The sequence below is a fragment of the Callithrix jacchus genome, chromosome 11, assembly GCF_049354715.1.
Source record: "Callithrix jacchus isolate 240 chromosome 11, calJac240_pri, whole genome shotgun sequence".
In the NCBI taxonomy this organism is placed as follows: Eukaryota; Metazoa; Chordata; class Mammalia; order Primates; family Cebidae; genus Callithrix; species Callithrix jacchus.
In genome coordinates, this window is record NC_133512.1 from 69,836,804 (window position 1) to 69,856,499 (window position 19,696).

At 36.4% G+C, this 19,696-nt stretch overlaps 1 pseudogene; it reads left to right on the forward strand.

Annotated features, from left to right (window-relative positions):
* Window positions 1-926: 926 nt before the first annotated feature.
* LOC100390281 (large ribosomal subunit protein uL16-like) lies at window positions 927-1,418 on the forward strand (annotated as a pseudogene).
* Window positions 1,419-19,696: the final 18,278 nt, after the last annotated feature.

Genomic DNA, 19,696 nt, shown 5'->3' on the forward strand with positions numbered 1-19,696 from the left:
CAGATATTTAGGCTGTTTTGCAATCACCTAATTTTGAGTGTGGAAACTTAGTGGTTAACTTCTAATGAATAAAACACCAAAGAAATGATGGTATGTCACTTAAATGAGATTATAAAAAGACTGTGACTTCTGTCTGGGGTGTCCACTCTTTCCACTCTCTCTTTTTCATATCGCTCGCTCTGAGGCCAGCATATTATAGGCCATCTTATAGAGATCTTGTAGCGAATCCTACATGGTGAGTAATTGAAGTCTCTAAACAACAGCCAGAGAGAAATGGAAACTTGCCATCAACATGTGAATCAACCTTAAAATTGATCTGATTTCAGTTGAGTCTTGAGATGACTACGGTCCTTGCTGACAGCTTAACTACAACCCTCCAAAAAACTAGAACCAAAGTTATCCAGCTAAGCCACTCTGGATCCCGGATTCTCAGAAACTATGAGATAATAATGAATGCCTGTTATATTTATGCTGCTAGATTTTGAGATATGTTGTACAGCAATAGATAAGTAATAGAGTGTCCTGTGTTACAACAGCATATTATCTTGAGTATTTAAAAAATTAATCAGATGATAGCTTTTTAGACATCATTTGTCTAATAAAAAGATGATAGCTTGTTAGCCAACATTAGTTGCTTTAATTACTGTGGTTAGATTTGGAAAGCCATTAGTCTCTTCAAAGGACTACTTTATAAATATTTAGATATTAGCATTAGTGGAAACGTATGAAAGTGCACTTTCTCTTCGATGCACTGGCGAGGTTCCTGAGTTGCCAGGTGCTACCATCCTTCTCCTTGTTATTGATACTGTAAGAACCAGACATACACAAAGTCTCGTTTCTGCCACAGTGCTCCTGATGCCAAGATCTGTATCTTTGACCTGGGTTGAAAGAAGGCAAAAGCAGATGAGTTCCCACTCTGTGGCCACATGGTGTCTGATGAGTATGAGCTGCTGTCTTTCCAAGCCCTGGAGGCTGCCCGTATTTGTGCCAACAAGTACCTGGTTTAAAACTGTGGTAGAAATGGCTTTCACATCTGAAGGTGGCTCCATCCTTTCCATGCCATCCACATAAACAAGATGTAGTCCTGTGCTGGAGATGAAAGGCTCCAGATGGGTATGAGAGCGGCCTTTGGAAAACCTTAGGGTACTGTGGCCAGGCTCCACTTTGGTCAAGTCATCATGCTTATCAGCAACAAACTTCAGAACAAGGACCATGTGATTGAAGCCTTACGTAGGGCTGAGTTCAGGTTCTCCGGAGAGCTGAAGATCCATATCTCCAAGAAGTGGGGCTTCACCAAGTTTAATGCTGACAAATTTGAAGACAAAGTGGCTGAGAAACACCTCATCCTTGATGGTTGTGGGGTCAAGTACCTTCCCAATCACAGTCCCCTGGACAAGGGGCAGGCTCTGCATTCATGAAGGCTTTGGGCAGCACTATCTTCTTGGGCAGGCTGATCTGACTTATGCTTACTAGTAAATTCTGTTTACTGGCCCAAAGGAAAAGCAAACAGAAAAAGAAAGGAAAGCGTAAAAACTCATCTATTACAGCTTTTCACCAAACTTCCAAGCACTGAAAAAAGTTATATCTCTGTCTGACTCTAAAGGATTATAGTAATGATTTTGCTTAGGTTCATTTTGGAAGATAAGTAGAATTATCCTTTAAAATGAAGCATATTTAAAATAAAAGGGTCTTCTGTATTTAATATCAATGGGTTGGTTACTTCTGAAGATGATCTCCTCCTCTGTAGTTTTGATGTGGACTATTTTATATCAAGTTTGAGATTAATATCAGCTGATGGATTGAAGACAGCTGCTCTCAAGAAATTTTCTCACGCTACCATATGGGTAGTCCCATTCCTAAATTTCTGTAGGCAATCATGTTTATTTTTCTATGGAAGTATTTTGGACCCACAGTTTAAATACGCTTATGCAGCCCTCTTATTACATACAGTCAAACCACTTAAGTTTTCAGTTCAGAATCACTGTTTCTAGATCAATGATGGCATAGGTTTAACAGCCAAAAATTAACATTGATAATGATAAAATTTGGGCTTTATAACTTATTTCAAATACTGTATTACTTTCCTTTCGCTGAGTTTAATTCCAGAGACAAAGAAATTTACTCACTTTAGAGCTATGATATAGCAACGTCCCAATTTAAGACATGATTTTTATAAAAGGAATATAAGTTAGATTTCAATTATATCATTTAATCCGTTTCTCACAAAACAGTGGCACCTAGTGGTCTATGAAAACCCTTCTCCCAACTGTTTCTAATTTGTCTTTACTATTTAGTTTGAATATGGCATTAATTGCCTACACCTAGTTCAATTGCTAGATTCACTACTATCTCTTACTTTACAGATTCAAATTTTTGCAATATTAATCTTTTATTCTTCATTTGTGTACTTAGCCTAATGTCAACAGCACTATTCTTACTATTTTGATGTTATTCTACGAGAAATCTTTGTATGTCAATAGGGCTAATGAGTGACTACCACTAAAATAGATGAATTACTTTGAAATACCAAAAAAGAGACTACCTTAGAACAAAGGTCTATAAAAAGAGGTTCACTTGACCGGGCACAGTGGCTCAAGCCTGTAATCCCAACACTTAGAGGGACTGACACAGGTGGATCATCTGAGGTCTGGAGTTTGAGACCAGCTGACTAACTTGGTGAAACCCAATCTCTCCTAAAAATACAAAAAATTAACCAGGTGTGATGGTGCATGCCTGTAATCCCAGCTACTTGGAGGCTGAGGTAGGAGAATCGATTGAACCCGGAAGGCAGAAGTTGCAGTGAGCTGAGATCGTGCCATTGCACTCCCACCTGGGCAAAAAGGGTAAAACTCCATCTTAAAAGAAAAAAGGAAAAAAAAAGAGATTCACTTTCAGAAGTAATAAAATTGGACTGGTTGTTTCTATAATAAAACAGAGCAGTGTAAGCTATTTTCTTACTGCTTATCACCACTTGGTATTATTTGTATAGGAATATTATTTAAACCTATTGCCTAAACTGACCACAGTGTATTCATGTTGAGAACTTTCCTGAATTCTGCTTAGTAGAAAAAAGATGTTGATTTTTTAAAATTTATTATGATCAAGTATGTCATGCACCAGTTTGGTTTAGTAAAAGCAAAGAAAATATTGTCTTTTATCAATGAAGAAATTAATTAATAATAATTGAATATATTTTCCTATGAAAGTGATACCCTCATAAAGATTTATCTGCATGATCTAGCCAATACAAGACACTGTAAGTCTGCTTTCAAAATTTGCATTTGAGGACATTTTGTTCCCTCATGAACATTATGTGTGAAACTCAGCTCTCACTATTACTGTGCTCTAAAAATGATTTTAAATAAATTGATGGAAATGAACTCAGAAGGCTATTGAATGGCAATTATTAATTTAAACAAATTTATATTCACACCTAGTTCCACATTTACTGTGCAAAACAAGGAGGACTTCTGTAATATTTTTTTTCTTGATATAACCTGGTTATGCTTTGCATAAATTTATTGAGGTATATAACTTATTATTTGTATATGTATATTGTGCATAATATGTATAGTAACTAATATGTAAATAAAATTTACATTAAATGACTGATGGAGGTGAAAATTGAGAATTTTCTAGAGAAAATTCTTAGGATTGGCATGGTGGCTCACGCCTGTAATCCCAGCTTGTTGGGAGGCCGAGGCAGGTGGATCATAAGATAAGGAGTTGAAGACCAGCCTGACCAACATGATGAAACCCTGTCTCTACTAAAAATACAAAACATTAGCCAGGTGTGATGGTGCACGCCTGTAATCCCAGCTACTCAGGAGGCTGAAGCAGGCGCATCATTTGAACCCAGGAGGCAGAGATTGCAGTGAGCCAAGATCGCACCAGGACACTCCAGCCTTGGCATCAGAGCGAGACTCCATCGGAAAAAAAAAAAAAAAGTTCTTCATATTATACGCGCTATTTCAAACCTTTGGGCCTAATGGATGATACTTATTGAACTCATATTACAATCACTTAAAAATATATCAATTTTTTTTCTTTCAGTATAATTTAAATAGATATTAGTATTTATGTGTGTACTTTTCTCAAAAGAACTTATTTGTATGTAAAAGAAACTGTATACCTGTTAATATTGACCATCTATTCCAGAATTTAGAAGTACTCATTTACTTAATACCAGATTGTGTCCAAAGTTGGGGTTTTAAATATCTTAGAGAGGCTCATTTATTCTTGAGATAGCGGTAAAACAAGTAACATTACCATTCAGTAGTAGCTTGCCACAAAATGTAGTGCCAAAATAAGGTTTATAACAGTATTTTATTTGTAAATCTCTGTAGACTTCACAGCTAATTTACATACATATATTATTCTAGTCACCTGGCTCCAAAAATAGTAAAAACAGAAATGATAAAAAATCCTTGCTGCAGGAGTTCAAACTGAAACTTTATAAGGAAAAATATTATTTTATGATTAGATATTAAAAAGTCATGAAATTCACCTGAGTCATCAATATTCTAAACATCAAAGAGATTGAAAAGTAATATTAGAATAAAATGTAATATCAGGTTCTTTCTAATTTGGGAAATAATTTAGCATATGAGTGAGAAACTCTAACTGTAAATATTCATAAAACAATAAACTGATGGTCCCAAATGCCTATATATTTTCAAGCTATGCCACAATTGTAAGCAAGATATAAGTTGATATTCATTTTTATGAATAGCTATCAGATATTATTATTTTTCTTTTCTTTTTTTTTGAGACAGGGTCTCAGTCTGCCACCTAGGCTGGAGTGTAGTGGTGTTATCACGGCTCACTGCAGTCTTGACCTCCTGGGCTCAAATGACCCTTCTACCTCATCCTCTAGAGTACACTGGGGCTACAGGTGTACATCACCATGCCCTGCTAATGTTTAAAAAATTTTTTGTAGCAATGAGGTCTCCCTATGTTGCCCAGACCAATCTCGAACTCCTGGCCTCAAATAAGCCTGCTGCATGGGCCTCACAAACTGCTGGGGTTACTGGTGTGAGCCACTGTGCCTGGTCAGATAGTACTTCACAATTACTATTTTCTTCTTTGAATTAAAAAATTACTTGAAAGTATTGAAGCATAGATGTCAGTTCTTGCTGAGAGGAGAAATAACCCCCTGGTGTTTAGGAGGCGTTAGCAATCAACTCTGCTGATGGGATTATATGGTGGTTTGTCAAACCAGAGTTTCCCGGACTTACCTAGCTTCAGACCCCCATCACGGCTACCACTGCAGAATTTGGGATCTCACTTCACCAGAGGCTGCTATAGGAACTGGGACACAACACACAGGTGCAAGGAAAATTGTCACAGGACAAATTGTGACCAATAGTTGGTAAGAGACAGCAGATCAATTTACTGTTTTTTCTGCCAATGGACTGTTTCATTACACAAGTTTTCCACACATGTCACTTTAAGGCTTGTCAGAGAGTGACAGATAATATATCCCCTTGCATTTTTTTACAGTCTTCTTTCCCTCACTTTCTTTTTCTCTCACTTTTGGTGTCCTAGGATTATACTTCCAATTAATTAGCATATTAATATACAGGTTTGCTGCCACCAAAAAAAACAAAATTAAGACAGGGATTCTTTGGATTCAAGCTAATAAGGAAAATTATATACTACTAATCTAATCCATAGACATATAACATCTTTAATAGTGAAACGACAGGGTTTTCCCATGTTGCTCAGGCTGGTCTCAAATTCCTGGGCTCAGGTGATCCTCCTGCCTTGGCCTCCCAAAGTGCTGGGATTACAGGTGTGAGCCACCGCACCTGGAAGATCATTGGTCTTAACTAGGGTTATAACTAGGTAACATAGGTTAATTTTTAACTACAGCTACAATGCAACTTCCACTTTCTTCTAATACACCTTCCTTGAGTTGCCATTTATTGAGATAGGAAGACTCTGGACACAGTTTTGTGTTGGTGATGGTGGTGGAGAGTTCTTAGTGTTTCAGTTCTGGATACTTAAATTCGAGGTGACTATTGGTATTAGGCATCCAAGTAGAGATATAAAGAAGGCAGTGGGTTATATGAGTCTGGAATTTGGAAGAGAGGATCAGCATGAATCTATTAATGCAGGGACCCTCAGCATAGAGATGGGATATTATACCGTACTATGAGATTAGATGACATCCCTTAAAGACTGAATGTTGACATGGGGAGAATATCCTGAAGGACAAAGTCCTAAAAGGTTTCCATATTTAGGGATCAGGTGATGATGATTAAACATCAAAGAGACTGAGAAAGTGTCCAGAGAGAAAAAAACACAGAGAATGTAATATTTTAAATGTCAAGAGAAAAAAATAATATTTCAAAGGTGAGAAAGTCAGATAATGGGTTCAATAATGTTGACAGGTCAGTGAAAAAGAAAAGAATGGGCTGAGAATATAGGCTGGATAGTGCAGTGTAAAGTATAATGGTGAATTTAATGGAAGCATATTTTGTGGAGCAGAAGGGGTGAAAAATCAATTCGAAGATTTTAGAGAATACGAGAGTGGGGAAAGTAAGCACAGACACAACTCATTCAGGGAATTTTGGTTTAGAGAGAAAGAAAGAAAGGAGATATAAGGAAAGAAAGGATTTCAAAATTTTCAGAAAGCACATTCTAAAGGTAAAGAATGATTCGGGGGATGTTGACACTGGAAACTGGGAGACTAGTTGAAGGTGTTGCTGATTCAAGTGAGCAACAATGAATGGGGCTCTAAGGTGGCAACAGGAATAGAAAGAAAAAACCATATCAGAAGAAGGAGGAAGTGACAAATGGGGTGTGTGGTCAGTGGAGACAGGCAGGGCAAATTAGTATTTTTGAAAATCTACTAAGGGTTTTATGTTAACTACTTTTCCGTATTATACAGACAAAATAGATGGAGTGAGAGCCTGAATATTTGGGACAGGAAGAAGCCCAAGCCAGAGCAGAGGTGCAGTTACTTCTGCAGTTAAGGGAGGGTAGCATTTGTGTGGTGGCTGATGACCATTTAATCTCCTCCCACAAATCTGTGAATTTAGGACTGCTGCCCCTCCTGCCATTTTTTAGATGGACTTTAGCTCTTGTGGCCCGGGCTGGAGTGCCATGGCGCAATCTCGGCTTGCTGCAACCTCTACCTCCTAGGTTCAAGTGATTCTCCTGCCTCAGCCTCCTGAGTAGCTGGGCCTACAGACTTGTGTCACCACTTGTGGCTAATTTTGTAATTTTAGTAGAGACAGGGTTTCACCATGCTGGCCAGACTGGTTTCAAACTTCTGGCCTCAGGTGATCCATCTGCCTCAGCTTCCCAAAGTGTTGGGATTACAGGCGTGAGCCACCACACCCAGCCGCTGCCTCATTTTTATAGAAGACGAACTTGAAGATCAAATAATGTTTTTTACACGTCAAAGAATACCAGTTAAGTATTCCAAGAGCTATATTTAAGCCAGATTGTTTGGGTTTCAAAATATACAGTTTTGTCATTCTAGATATAATTCCTTAAATAGAACTAAAGGAGAAATAGGACTACAGGATTTCTGGCTTGACCAGTTAGGTAGCTAGTGGGACCAGTAATGCAATATTGGGTGGAGGTAAAAGATGATATGTGCAGTTTTGGATATGATGATTATAAAAGATCTGTGACATAAGCAATTAGATATGTACAAAGGCATCCAGAGATCAAAAGATATATCCTCTGATGTAGAGAGTTAGAGACATCCATCTAACATTGCAGTGAGAGGGAAAAGAATTATAAGAGAGGAGGACCTACACAGAACTTTGGGGATTAACCAGCTTTTAATAGAGGAAAAGTGCTCACAAAAAAGACCAAGACTAATCAGACAATCCAGTGCACCATCAAAAGAAATGATTTTCACAGATGATAAGAGAGAAGAGAATTTCAATAGGAACTAGTAGTTACAGGAAAATGCAGCAGTTTATTTAAAAATGTGCATCGAAACATTTTCCTTGATGTTAGAAATTAGGTCATCAGGGACCCTTGAGAGAAAAGCAGTTTATTGGAATGATGGAGATAAAAAGGAGTATTGGAATTTATTAGGACTACTCTTTCCAAGACCTTGTCTGAGTTCATATAAAGAGGAATAGAAATACACCATTTTGATTTTTAAAGAGAGGTTTGCCTTAAATATAATTTTAGTTTTTGTGGTTATTTTTTAAAAATCAAGTGCTAATTATGTGTTAGGTAGTGTTACTACACTTTATATGAAGTGCTGTGTTTACTTTTCACAAAAATCTATCAGGCATCTATGAGATAACTCTTTATTTTTAAGATATGCCTAATAACGCACAGAAAGTTTAAAAACATGCCCCAAATTAACTAGCTAGAGTTAGAGCCAGGGTCAGACCTAGGAAGTTTGATTCAAGAACTCTCATATGTAACTGCCTCTTGAGTGAGAGTTCGAAGGGTGAGGGACTGAAGATCCTGGAGAAAGAAGACAAAATATGTGGATTGAAAGCCTGAGTGTGTGGGAGAGGGAGGAGCTCAAGGCAGAGCAGAGGTGCAGAGTTATTCTGCAGTTCAAAGAGGAGAGCATCAGCGTGGTGGCAGATGTTTCTTTTGGGCGGGGAGTCCAATCAAGGTAGAAAACTTTTTTTTCTGCACACAAAATAGCTAATGCAAATATACAATTTTTCCAAACAGTTTACATTTTTTTCAAGTTCATTTACTTTGTAGGCCATTTTGTTTTCTTTTGTAGGAAATACACTGAATACTAAATACATATACCAACCACTGGTAACTATCAGGGAGACTGCATTTTCTGCTCAGTTGATCAGTCTGTTCATACTTATTAGTTACTGTAGCTTTATTTTACATTATTTATAAAACAAATACTAAGCATCTACTCTGTGCTCGATATTTTGTTTTGATATACATGATGAATAAGATCAATAGACATATACATGCTCAGATCGCCTACGGTGTATTCCAGTGATCAGCAAACTTTTCTTTACAGGACTGGATAATAAATCATTTAGGCTTTATGGAGCCATTCTGCTCTGTTGCAATGACTCAACTCTGCCTCTGTAGCTAAAAGCAGCCAGATAATATGTAAATGAAGAGTGTAGCTATATTTTGATAATAATTTGTTTATGAAAACAGTCATGGCCTGCAGGCTGTAGCTTGCTGAGCCCTGTTCTAGGCTGGTGATACAGTTATCTGGATGATGAACTGTCAAATAATAGTGAAAAAAATATTTTGGAAATGACAATGGAGTTTTAAGAAACTTTACCTTTTTTTTCTTTTCCTGACCCAACTCTAATTCCATGATGTTTGTGATTAACGTGGAGTAACATTCATTTTGGTTTGCCCCAGGCAGTTCAGGTTTATGCCTGCTATCTCAGTCTAAAGATAAGCAGACGGCCCCCCGCCCCCTGCCGCACTCTGCTTTTCACTCTTTGAAATTTTCCAGTTAGTATGATAAACTGTACAGTTGCCCTAAACTTAGGAACTAAAAAAAAAATCTTTCTCAATAGGATAAAGAAGCAGATCTCAATTAAGACAAAGCTAAGGCAGGAAGATATAAAGGACATATAGGAGTTTCTTTATTGAAGGAAGTTTTCCAGAGGCTGTATTAGAAAGGGTGGGGAAGAAAGAAAATTGGAATTTTTATTTAATTGCATGCATAAAAATGAAGGAAAAAATGGGAGAATAAGAAGTAAGGAAACAACAGTAAAGGAATGAGAGTCTGGAAGAGGAACTAAAGAGATACATTGTTTTATTTGATCAATATTACAAACAGATTATTGATAGCTTGTTTTGGCTCCTTTAAAAGAAGTCTAGCCCAGATTCTTGTTTTATACCTACTGAGAGGCAAGTCACATTTGTTCTTCAGGCAAAAGTTCATAGAGGAAATTATCGGATGAAAGAATCTATTCTCAGAATATTTACATTCCTATTTTCTAAATGTAGTTGGTTTTCAGAAAACATCTAGAGATTGAGATAATATTCAAATTTAGAATGTTTATCCAAACCACATTTTAAAGCTACACTCATTATAAGTATTTTCTGTTGATTTCTAAGTCCAGTATTTTCTGTCTACCTGAAGCCTCCTCTCTTCCTAGCAAGAGCAAATATCAACTCCGTGGTAAAGTTTTCCTGGTATTCCGTCAGGCTAGTTTAGTCACTCTATCTTCTGTTCTCCCGTATGACACTGAACTCATGCATATACTTAGAAATAGATATGCTGTGAAGAAAACGATGTTTCAGTTTCAGGGTAAGCTCCTTCAGAGCCCTTGCCATGTGTTCATGTGGATATATGTTTCTGTGACATTGGCAAATGTAAGATTTTTTAAAGAAACTGCCATTGGATAAGTCATATTGCTTCTCCTATTTAACACTTCCCGAGTGCCTGTTTGGGGGAGGCTACAAGCATTTCTGGGATCTGTCTAAGTCGATACACTGAGCATGGAATTTGGGGGTTGTGTTTATGTGCTTTACAGTCATTTCCAAGTGCAGCTGTGTTACTGCTGGCCGCCTAGCAGTCCCATGTAGACATAGTTTCCAGGAGGACTCCTGCTAATTCCTGTGCTGGTTCACTCAGCTTTGTGAAACATCCAAAAAGTGCAAGTCAAAGGTTATGTCATGGTTTGCAGGTATCCTTTAGGCAAGTGTATGTATGTGAAAGAGAAAGGAGGAGGAGACAGGATTTATCTTAGGCATAGGGAGCCTCCTCAGCTGATGTCACAGCCTTCTCTGGAAAGCTTGCATTGCATGACTAAAGGCAGGAGAGGTAGACGGCTAGCACTGGACTCTTTAACAGGATACCTACTGGATTGGCATAGGAATTGCTTTGCAATTCCATGGTTCTGCAGCCCAGTTCTTCTTCCCCTCTGTCCCTTTCAGTTATTAATCTCTAAGAAACATCTTATACTCCAGTCTCCACCTCAGTATCTGCTCTGGGCAACCCAATTTATGACAACAATCTCAGTTTGGAAAATTCTGTTAAAAATAATTTTCAGATAAAAGGCAACATTATGACTCTCATGCAGATATAAACATGAACATATATTAAATAAAGTTTTTATTTTACTCACTGTATTGGAAAACCAGGCAGATGTTACAATTGATTTAAAATGAAAGTTAAAATAGCCAAAAGTAATATAGCTATTTAGACAAATTGCAACAATCTTTAGTGGCTATAGATGACTTCCTATAATTAAAAATTAAACATAATATTTACTCTAATATTTGCTTTATTATTCAAACATTTGCTTTCTAATAGAAATATAAACCTTTGACTTGCACTTTTTGGATGTTTCACAAAGCTGAGTGAACCAGCACAGGAATCAGCAGGAGTCCTCCTGGAAACTATGTCTACATGGGACTGCTAGGCGGCCAGCAGTAACACAGCTGCACTTGGAAATGACTGTAAAGCACATAAACACAACCCCCAAATTCCATGCTCAGTGTATCGACTTAGACAGATCCCAGACATGCTTGTAGCCTCCCCCAAACAGGCACTCGGGAAGTGTTAAATAGGAGAAGCAATATGACTTATCCAATGGCAGTTTCTTTAAAAAATCTTACATTTGCCAATGTCACAAAAACATATATCCACATGAACACATGGCAAGGGCTCTGAAGGAGCTTACCCTGAAACTGAAACATCGTTTTCTTCACAGCATATCTATTTCTAAGTATATGCATGAGTTCAGTGTCATACGGGAGTACAGAAGATAGAGTGACTAAACTAGCCTGACGGAATACCAGGAAAACTTTACCACGGAGATGATATTTGCTCTTGCTAGGAAGAGAGGAGGCTTCAGGTAGACAGAAAATACTGGACTTAGAAATCAACAGATAATACTTATAATGAGTGTAGCTTTTTAAATAATTAAATAGAAAAATATGATCAATTCAGTAACCTTGAAATGTAAGCACTGAATTACATATTGACCAAAATAAAAATATGTAGAATATAGATAAATGAATGATAATTTAGAATAATATTGTCAACGTGTTTAGAAATGTATGCAATTGTGTCTGAACAGATATTTCTTGAGGGCACAATTTAATTGTCTCTTGCAACAGGGTTACAAATTCACAAATGGCAAAGGTATCTATTGAGTTATTTTCAAGTCCAATTAAAAAGGTATAGATTCTGTCCTAATTAAAACTTATAGAAAAATATGTCAAGTCTCCTGGAAATTTGTGGACTTTAATATTTTACAATTTATTGCTTAAATTTTCCATTCAAATGTTTGAGGTGTGACAACAGACTTAAAATGATTGATATAAGTTTAAATGATGTGTTTGATATTTTAAGGGTGCTATTTATTCCTCACAATTGAGTGCTGTGTATGGGTAGTTATTTGTACAATTTTTTTACACTGAATGGAAGAATAGAGTTCTTTGTATTCAAGAAGATATTTGGGAGCCTAGTCTAAAGATACAGAATTGCTCTTGGAAAACACAATAGAAAACAGGCTGTATTGTTCTTCCTCAAAGAACACAAAAGGCAATCAAACAAGTGGACTGAAGTATGGTAATTATTGAGAATGTTGATGGTACCCTTAAGAAGATTAAGCCACAGAAAATAAATGCTCTTCAGTGGATGAATTTTCTGAAAAATCTATTAAGGGAGGTGGCAAATTCCTGCTTTCTACCTTGCACAAAGCAAACCATTTATGTAATCTACCAAATTGTATTTCTTGATTTAGCTTACAGAGCATGGAAAGCGCAATTGATTACTGGAGAGATAACAAAGAGATGTGACAAAAAGAAAAAAAGAGAGAGAGAAACAGCTAAAATGAAGATTATAAAGGTGCTGTTTGCAGAAGAGCTCCGACGTGTCAGGATTTGAAGAAGCAGACACCTATGCATTCAATTTAGTTTACAAGGCAGTCTCCAACCAGGAAGATGAATGAAAGACTCACGGAATGAATGCCCTTGATGTTAATTCTTTTACAGTTATTCTCCGTAAAACTGCTTAGAGATTGGATAGATAAGACCTAATCATTTTATTCACATTTTTCTAATTTTAAAATCTATTGCTCTCCACTCCTTCTCAGATACTAAATAAATAATGTAAATATTCAAATTCTGGTTTTTGAAAGAAATATAAGAAACAAAGCAAAAACCATTATTCTAGTTTAATACTTTTAAAATCAGTAACTTTAAAGGCTAAACAATCACATTAGAATTTACCATTATAGTTTTAGAAAAGGGGATGACTTGCTAGCATGTGAAGTACCTTGCATTGGGCTCAGATGATAAATCTATTGTTTGTTTGTGTTTTTTGAGACGAGTCTGGCTGTGTTGTCCAGGCTGGATTGCAGTGGTGTGATCTCAGCTTACTGCAACCTCCACCTCTCAGGTTCAACCAATCCTCCTGCCTCAGTCTCCCAAGTAGCTGGACCTATAGGCATGTGCTACCACATCTGGTTACTTTTTATATTTTTAAATTAGAGATGGGGGTTTTGCCATGTTGGCCAGGCTGGTCTCAAATTCCTAACCTCAGGTGATCTACCTGCCCTGGCCTCCCAAACTGCTGCGATTACAGACATGAGTGCCTGGCTACAGATAATAAATTTTTGGTGACTGACTCTATTATTGATGAAAATATCAAGAGCGTTCTTCACTGGGTTGTAAAATGTCATAATCCCGCTTTTTTAGATAAATAGAATAATGAATGTTAGCAATTATTTCACACAGGTAGTAGAAACCTTCTTAAGTTACTTCCTTCCTTTAAAAATAAAAACAACAGGCCGGGCGCGGTGGCTCAAGCCTGTAAACCCAGCACTTTGGGAGGCCAAGGCGGGTGGATCACAAGGTCAAGAGATCGAGACCATCCTGGTCAACATGGTGAAACCCCATCTCTACTAAAAATACAAAAAATTAGCTGGGCATGGTGGCGCGTGCCTGTAATCCCAGCTACTCAGGAGGCTGAGGCGGGAGAATTGCCTGAACCCAGGAGGCGGAGGTTGCAGTGAGCCGAGATCGCGCCATTGCACTCCAGCCTGGGTAACAAGAGCGAAACTCCCTCTCAAAAAAATAAAATTAAATTAAAAATAAAAATAAAAAACAAAAATAATACATTATCTTAAACCAGCTAGTTCATGCTGTCTACTAATTATGATTATTAACATGATCCTTCCCTTAAGAATAAGTATATAATATCAGGTCTAGGAAGTTTATTAAGCTCATGCATATGTATATTTACCATAAGCAGAGTGACTCAACCCATTTCAGGTAGTGAACTGATAAAGAGATCTAATTTTGGGGATTCTCAGTACCCCTTTAAATTTGTTAAGTGGGAATATGTCAACCCTTGCTCATGGATGCACATGTACACTGGACCATGACTTGATTTTTCTGTTTGTTTTCAGTAATCAAAATTCCTATGCACATTTACCCATCTCAATTCCAAAATTAAGCAAACTTCATTTTTAGTTTCTCCTCTTCCTTCTGCTGATTTCTTATCTTGTCATCTGATGGCTGCCTTTTCTGTCAATAACTCTCTGTCTTATTCAAGGATATAGTTTTTTTGAGCATTTCTTTTGTACTTGTTACTGTGGTAGGCCATGGGTGTTCAACAGTAAACCAGACACACATGGTTTTTTTCTTTCAAGGAGTTTACAGTCTACTCAGGGGAAAAATATAATAAACATTTGAAAAACAAACTTATATAACTAATTGTTATTAAATATGCAAATGAAAGAAACGTGTAAAATCTGATTGTTTTCCCTCAGGAACACCCAAAGTCTGATGGCACCTCTGCAGATATTCTCATTCTAATACTATTCTTAGTATAAAAACCACTTACTCTGAGCAGCCTTTCTCCAAATCTAGTCCAATTCCTTATTGTGAACTTCACTGTGTTATGAGTAGAAGAGAAGGTCAGTTTTGTGTGTCCAGTGTGTTATTGATTTACACGAATATATCCTTTTGGAACTTCTTGGGCAAAAACACATAGATGTCTCAAGAACAAATAATGATCTTCAGATACAGATTGATCTAAATTCAAATTTTAGTACAAAAGATTTTCTAACTATTGAGAGCACATGCAATTTGCATTTATATGTGGATTCAAAGAATCTGATTTTAAATCAGCTTACCAATGATCAGGACTTGTAAGAACAATTTATAGCGAGTTGCTTTATGAGTTCTTGTCTATGGGGTATCATCAAAAGGCCACTTCTAAGAAAAAAGTAAAGAATTTCTTTAAAGTGGTTTCATTATTCATCTCAAAAGGTACAAACTGCTTATAAGTTCTTCAAATCACAGTTTTTCCAGTTCAGTTCCATCAGGTGCCTGATTAACCATATTTGACTCTAAGCATAACTGTGCCAAAAGGTCTGAGTTCTTATCTTTTTATCTCTGTGCTCTAGCATCTAGTCAGTGCCTGCCTGCCAACATTTAATAAAAGCCTGAATGAAGGAATATAAGAATTAACTATCAATTAAAGTTCAACCACTTAAGAGTTTCATGACTGGGCCAATTAGTTAACCAATCAAAGGCTCAATGATGTCATCTATACATTTGCAATGAGGTTGCTGGGAGAATTAAAGGTCTAGCAGGTCCTTAGTGCTAGCTATTGTTATTATTGTTGTTTTTAATGAATTATATGACTCTGATTAGAGGTAGATTCAGAAGCAGTGGGCCCCAATAAGGAAACAGAGTCAAGCTGAGAAAAGGTCCTAGGAATCAGTAGAAGGATTTATTCATGTTGAATAAACCATAGGCAGGAAACCTCACAAGCATGATGACAGGTTCTAAATGTGATTGGACTGAGGTAAGCAGGAAACATCATTACAGCCAAAGACCTCCACACACATGCTGTTATGGAGTCTCAGCTCTTTACAAAATTATTATTATTGTTGTCTAGCAATGGGTTCACCCTTTTATATTAGCAGGAAAAAGACATTGGAGATGCTTTGAAAGGTGGCCTTATACAAATAGACTTTTACATTTGCAAACAAGCCTTGGATCTCAGGTCTGTTATTGTTTTTCACAATTTCAAACCAATTTTTCAGGTGGATTTTAATAAGTATGTGAAATATCATCAATAGCAGTATATTAGTGATAGACTGATGTTTCAAAAAATACCTGTTGAAAAGAACAAGCTTTCTTTATGTCAAATGTATTACAGTTTTCTTCCTCTGACTACTTCATTTTCCTTTCCCCTGGAAAATGTCCTGAAAGTATATGGAATAAAAAATGAATGACTGAGTAATGGTTACCCAACAATGTTAATGTACTTAATTCTACTAAATTGTATACTTAATAATAGTTGAAATCGTAAATATTATGTTATTTATATTTTAAAATGCCACAATTAAGAAATGGATTGCTGGGTATAAAAGTAATAGATTCATGTATAAATATGATTACACTAAATAGCAAAGCCCACATTTATTTTTATTTTTTAGATATAGGATTAAGTAATGATGGGTAGAGAAGTGACAGAGTACGTCAACATCTCCCTTTTTTATCTTTCTTTCCAGCATCTCCCTTCTTTCTCTCCCTAGCCAGCTTCCATCAGATACCTGTCCACTCCACTGACTCCAACATTATAAAGTTTGAACAGTCGGGGTCTTTTAAAATGATTAATCTGAGTCATTTAAAAGCTATATTTCTCTGACTGAGATTGAGGAGTAAGGCCTTAAGTTATCCATGTGAAATTCTATGAAATTTTTGGTTAGTATATGGCTAAACAATGACAATACATTTAAATGCCAGTATTTTTGCTCACTGACGCTATAGAGACAGGGTTAGCATTTGCTTTCTTTTTTCTTTTAAGAGATTGGGTCACATTATGTTGCCCAGGCTGGTCTCAAACTCCTGAGCTCAAGCCATCTTCCCACCTCAGCATCCAGAGTAGCTGAGACTGCAGACACACACCACCATACCCAGCTTGGGTTTACATTTTGAAATGTAAAGAAAAACTTGTGCTTCAGTGGAAAACTACAGATTGTTAGGCCCAAGAGAATACCTCTTCGGGTTATCTGATTCTGATTCTTTGGAAGCTATTTTACCACTGTGTTAATTGCAGATAACTGATAATAATGAAAAAAAAATTACTGTCTACAGACATGAAATTTTTCCTTTCTGGAGAGAGGTTTAATTGACTGCCATTTTCTCTCCTCTCCTTCTGGAAAAACAGTTTTGCATCCATCTGCACATTTACTTCAATATTCCTGAAACATAAATTCATCTGTTCATGAGCTCTTGTTTGAACCAGTTATAATATCTGCCTGTTTTTAAAAATTGATGAGTTAAATAACAAAATGAATACCTGTTTATGTTTATATTTGTATGAACATCATGATTTTACCATTGTGTGAAAATTATCTGCTAACGAGGACAAGGAAAGATGTTTATTTATTTTCCTTTAGGTGTAAGAAAGAGAAAAAGAATAAGTTTATAAATTTGTCTTTTATCACATTTGAAATTATATTTTGTAATAAAGATTGTATTATCGACTGAAACATATATGAAAAATGTTGAGTAGTTTTCTCAAATCCATATTGCCTTTAGAGCCCTGTTTTAGTTAAAAAAAATTATACTGTAGCTCATCTGTTAACTAAAATTCCAAAAGACTGTGCAAAGCAATGAACCATAGGTAGCCTCTTACATTTTTCTACAGAAAAGAATTTCCATAGTAACTAAGGAAAAAAAAGAGTGGCACAGATTTTTACAAAAGCTGGCTAAGTAAAATCTAAAGTATTTTCAATAAAATATGATTAGTATATTTTAGCTCCAAATAAAATATGCTCCTTTTCTCATTTAAACATTTTATGGATGGTGCAAGTGTGTGTGTGCCCATGTGTGCAGAGAGAGCGAGTGCGTGGGGAGACATTTTAAAAATCACTGCATTTCAAAAACACATGCTTTAGCTTCTACAGTATCTTTAATGAGCACTTGTGAGATGGATTAGACATTTCCTTATAAATGTAATGCTGCAAATATAAAAAAGAAATGTTATAACTGGATATGACAGGGAGGGAAAAAAGTAGCAATAGGTATTGCTATCAGAAATTTGTTTACCTGTGTACCTTGGGAAATATTCAATGGCTGGCCAAGGTTTCTAAATATTGCTAAATTCTAGTAAACCTATGCTTTTAGCATGCTATATCAATTGAGAGATCTGGAGGCATTGGCTGAGATAGTAAATACTGACAATAATTAAAAGTGAGCTTTATCATTAATTATGCCACTGGGATAGGAGGACCCTCATCAAACCCATTCTCTCAAGATATGTATATTAATCAGTTCTCCAGAGAAACAGAGCTAATAGGATATATTTATATATATATATATAATATAGAGGATATATATATATATATCCTCTATAACTGCATAAGTCAACTCCACATACATATGGAGTTGACTTTAACATATATATATATATATATATGTTCTTGAGGGGAAAAATTTGAATCAGTGCTTAGTAAAGGTAATATTCCTGAGGGAACATGGGTAGGTGGAGCAGTGAGAAATCATGTGAATAAGTGCCCTGAGGTGGAGGTGAGTCAATCAGGAATGTCCTATGGGAGGGTTGCACCCCCTACTACCAGCCCTTCACATATATATATGGAGTTGACTTATGTAGTTATGGAGGCTGACAAGTCCCAAGATTTGCAGGTACCAAGCTAGAGACCCAGGAGAGTTGATGTTGTAGTTCTGATTTGAAAGCTTGCAGGCTCAAGGCCCCAGAAGAGCTGATGATTCAGTTTGAGTCCAGAGGCAGGAAAGAATTGATGTTCCAACTCATCACAGGCAGACAAAAGAATCAAGCCTTTATGTTCTCTTCTGGCCATCAATCGACTGGATGAAGCCCACACACATAGGGAGGATCAATCTCCTTTACTCAGTTTACTGATCCAAATGTTAATCTCATCCAGAATAACGTTTGAACAAATGTATGGGAACTCTATGGCCTAGTCAAGTTGATACATGAAATTAACCATCACAGTAGGTTAGCAAAGCTCAGAGCCTGAGAGATTTTGTGTTAACACATCTTTAACAACATGTTCCTAAAAATCTGTTTCTCTAGATAGAAGGGATCTAGAATATTCACTTGCACACAGAGAGTGTTCCCAGTCAACGTTAGTGTCTGCACATCTTAATGTGTATGCTTTGATTATCTGGGCTTGGAGTTCTGGTAGGGTCAGTTGGTCATGTATTTCCATTTGATTTTGAATGAAGATAATGTTTGCTTTCCTGTTACTCCAGAGTTTCTGAATCTGTTACTTCAGTTCCAGAAACTGTGATAAAATAAAATAATACTTCAGCTCGGAAATAATTTAAAGAGGTTAAGAAGTACATATTTTTTCATCCAAGTGGAGAATTGGGACAAAAAACTATATAATATGACATATCGATATTAACAAAAGTGAAAGAATGAGGTTCAATCTTTATATTGTATTCATACAATATAGTGTACTAGGAAGTTTCTGTTCATTGAATCAGTTAATTCTCATAATAATCCTATTTGGTAGGCTTTGTGATTCCCAGTTTATGGATGAAAATTTCCTTAAGAACCGTAGTTGGAATTGGTACCCTGGTTCGTTTCATTTCAGATGCACTACATTCTTCCCACTTTATCACAACTCTCACAGAATCTATGGATTCTGCCTTTTTTTTTTTTAATCATTGCCTTTCCCTTTTTCAAAGCATCAAATATGAAAGTTATGGAAACACTAAATATTTTATTGTGTATACTATTTTT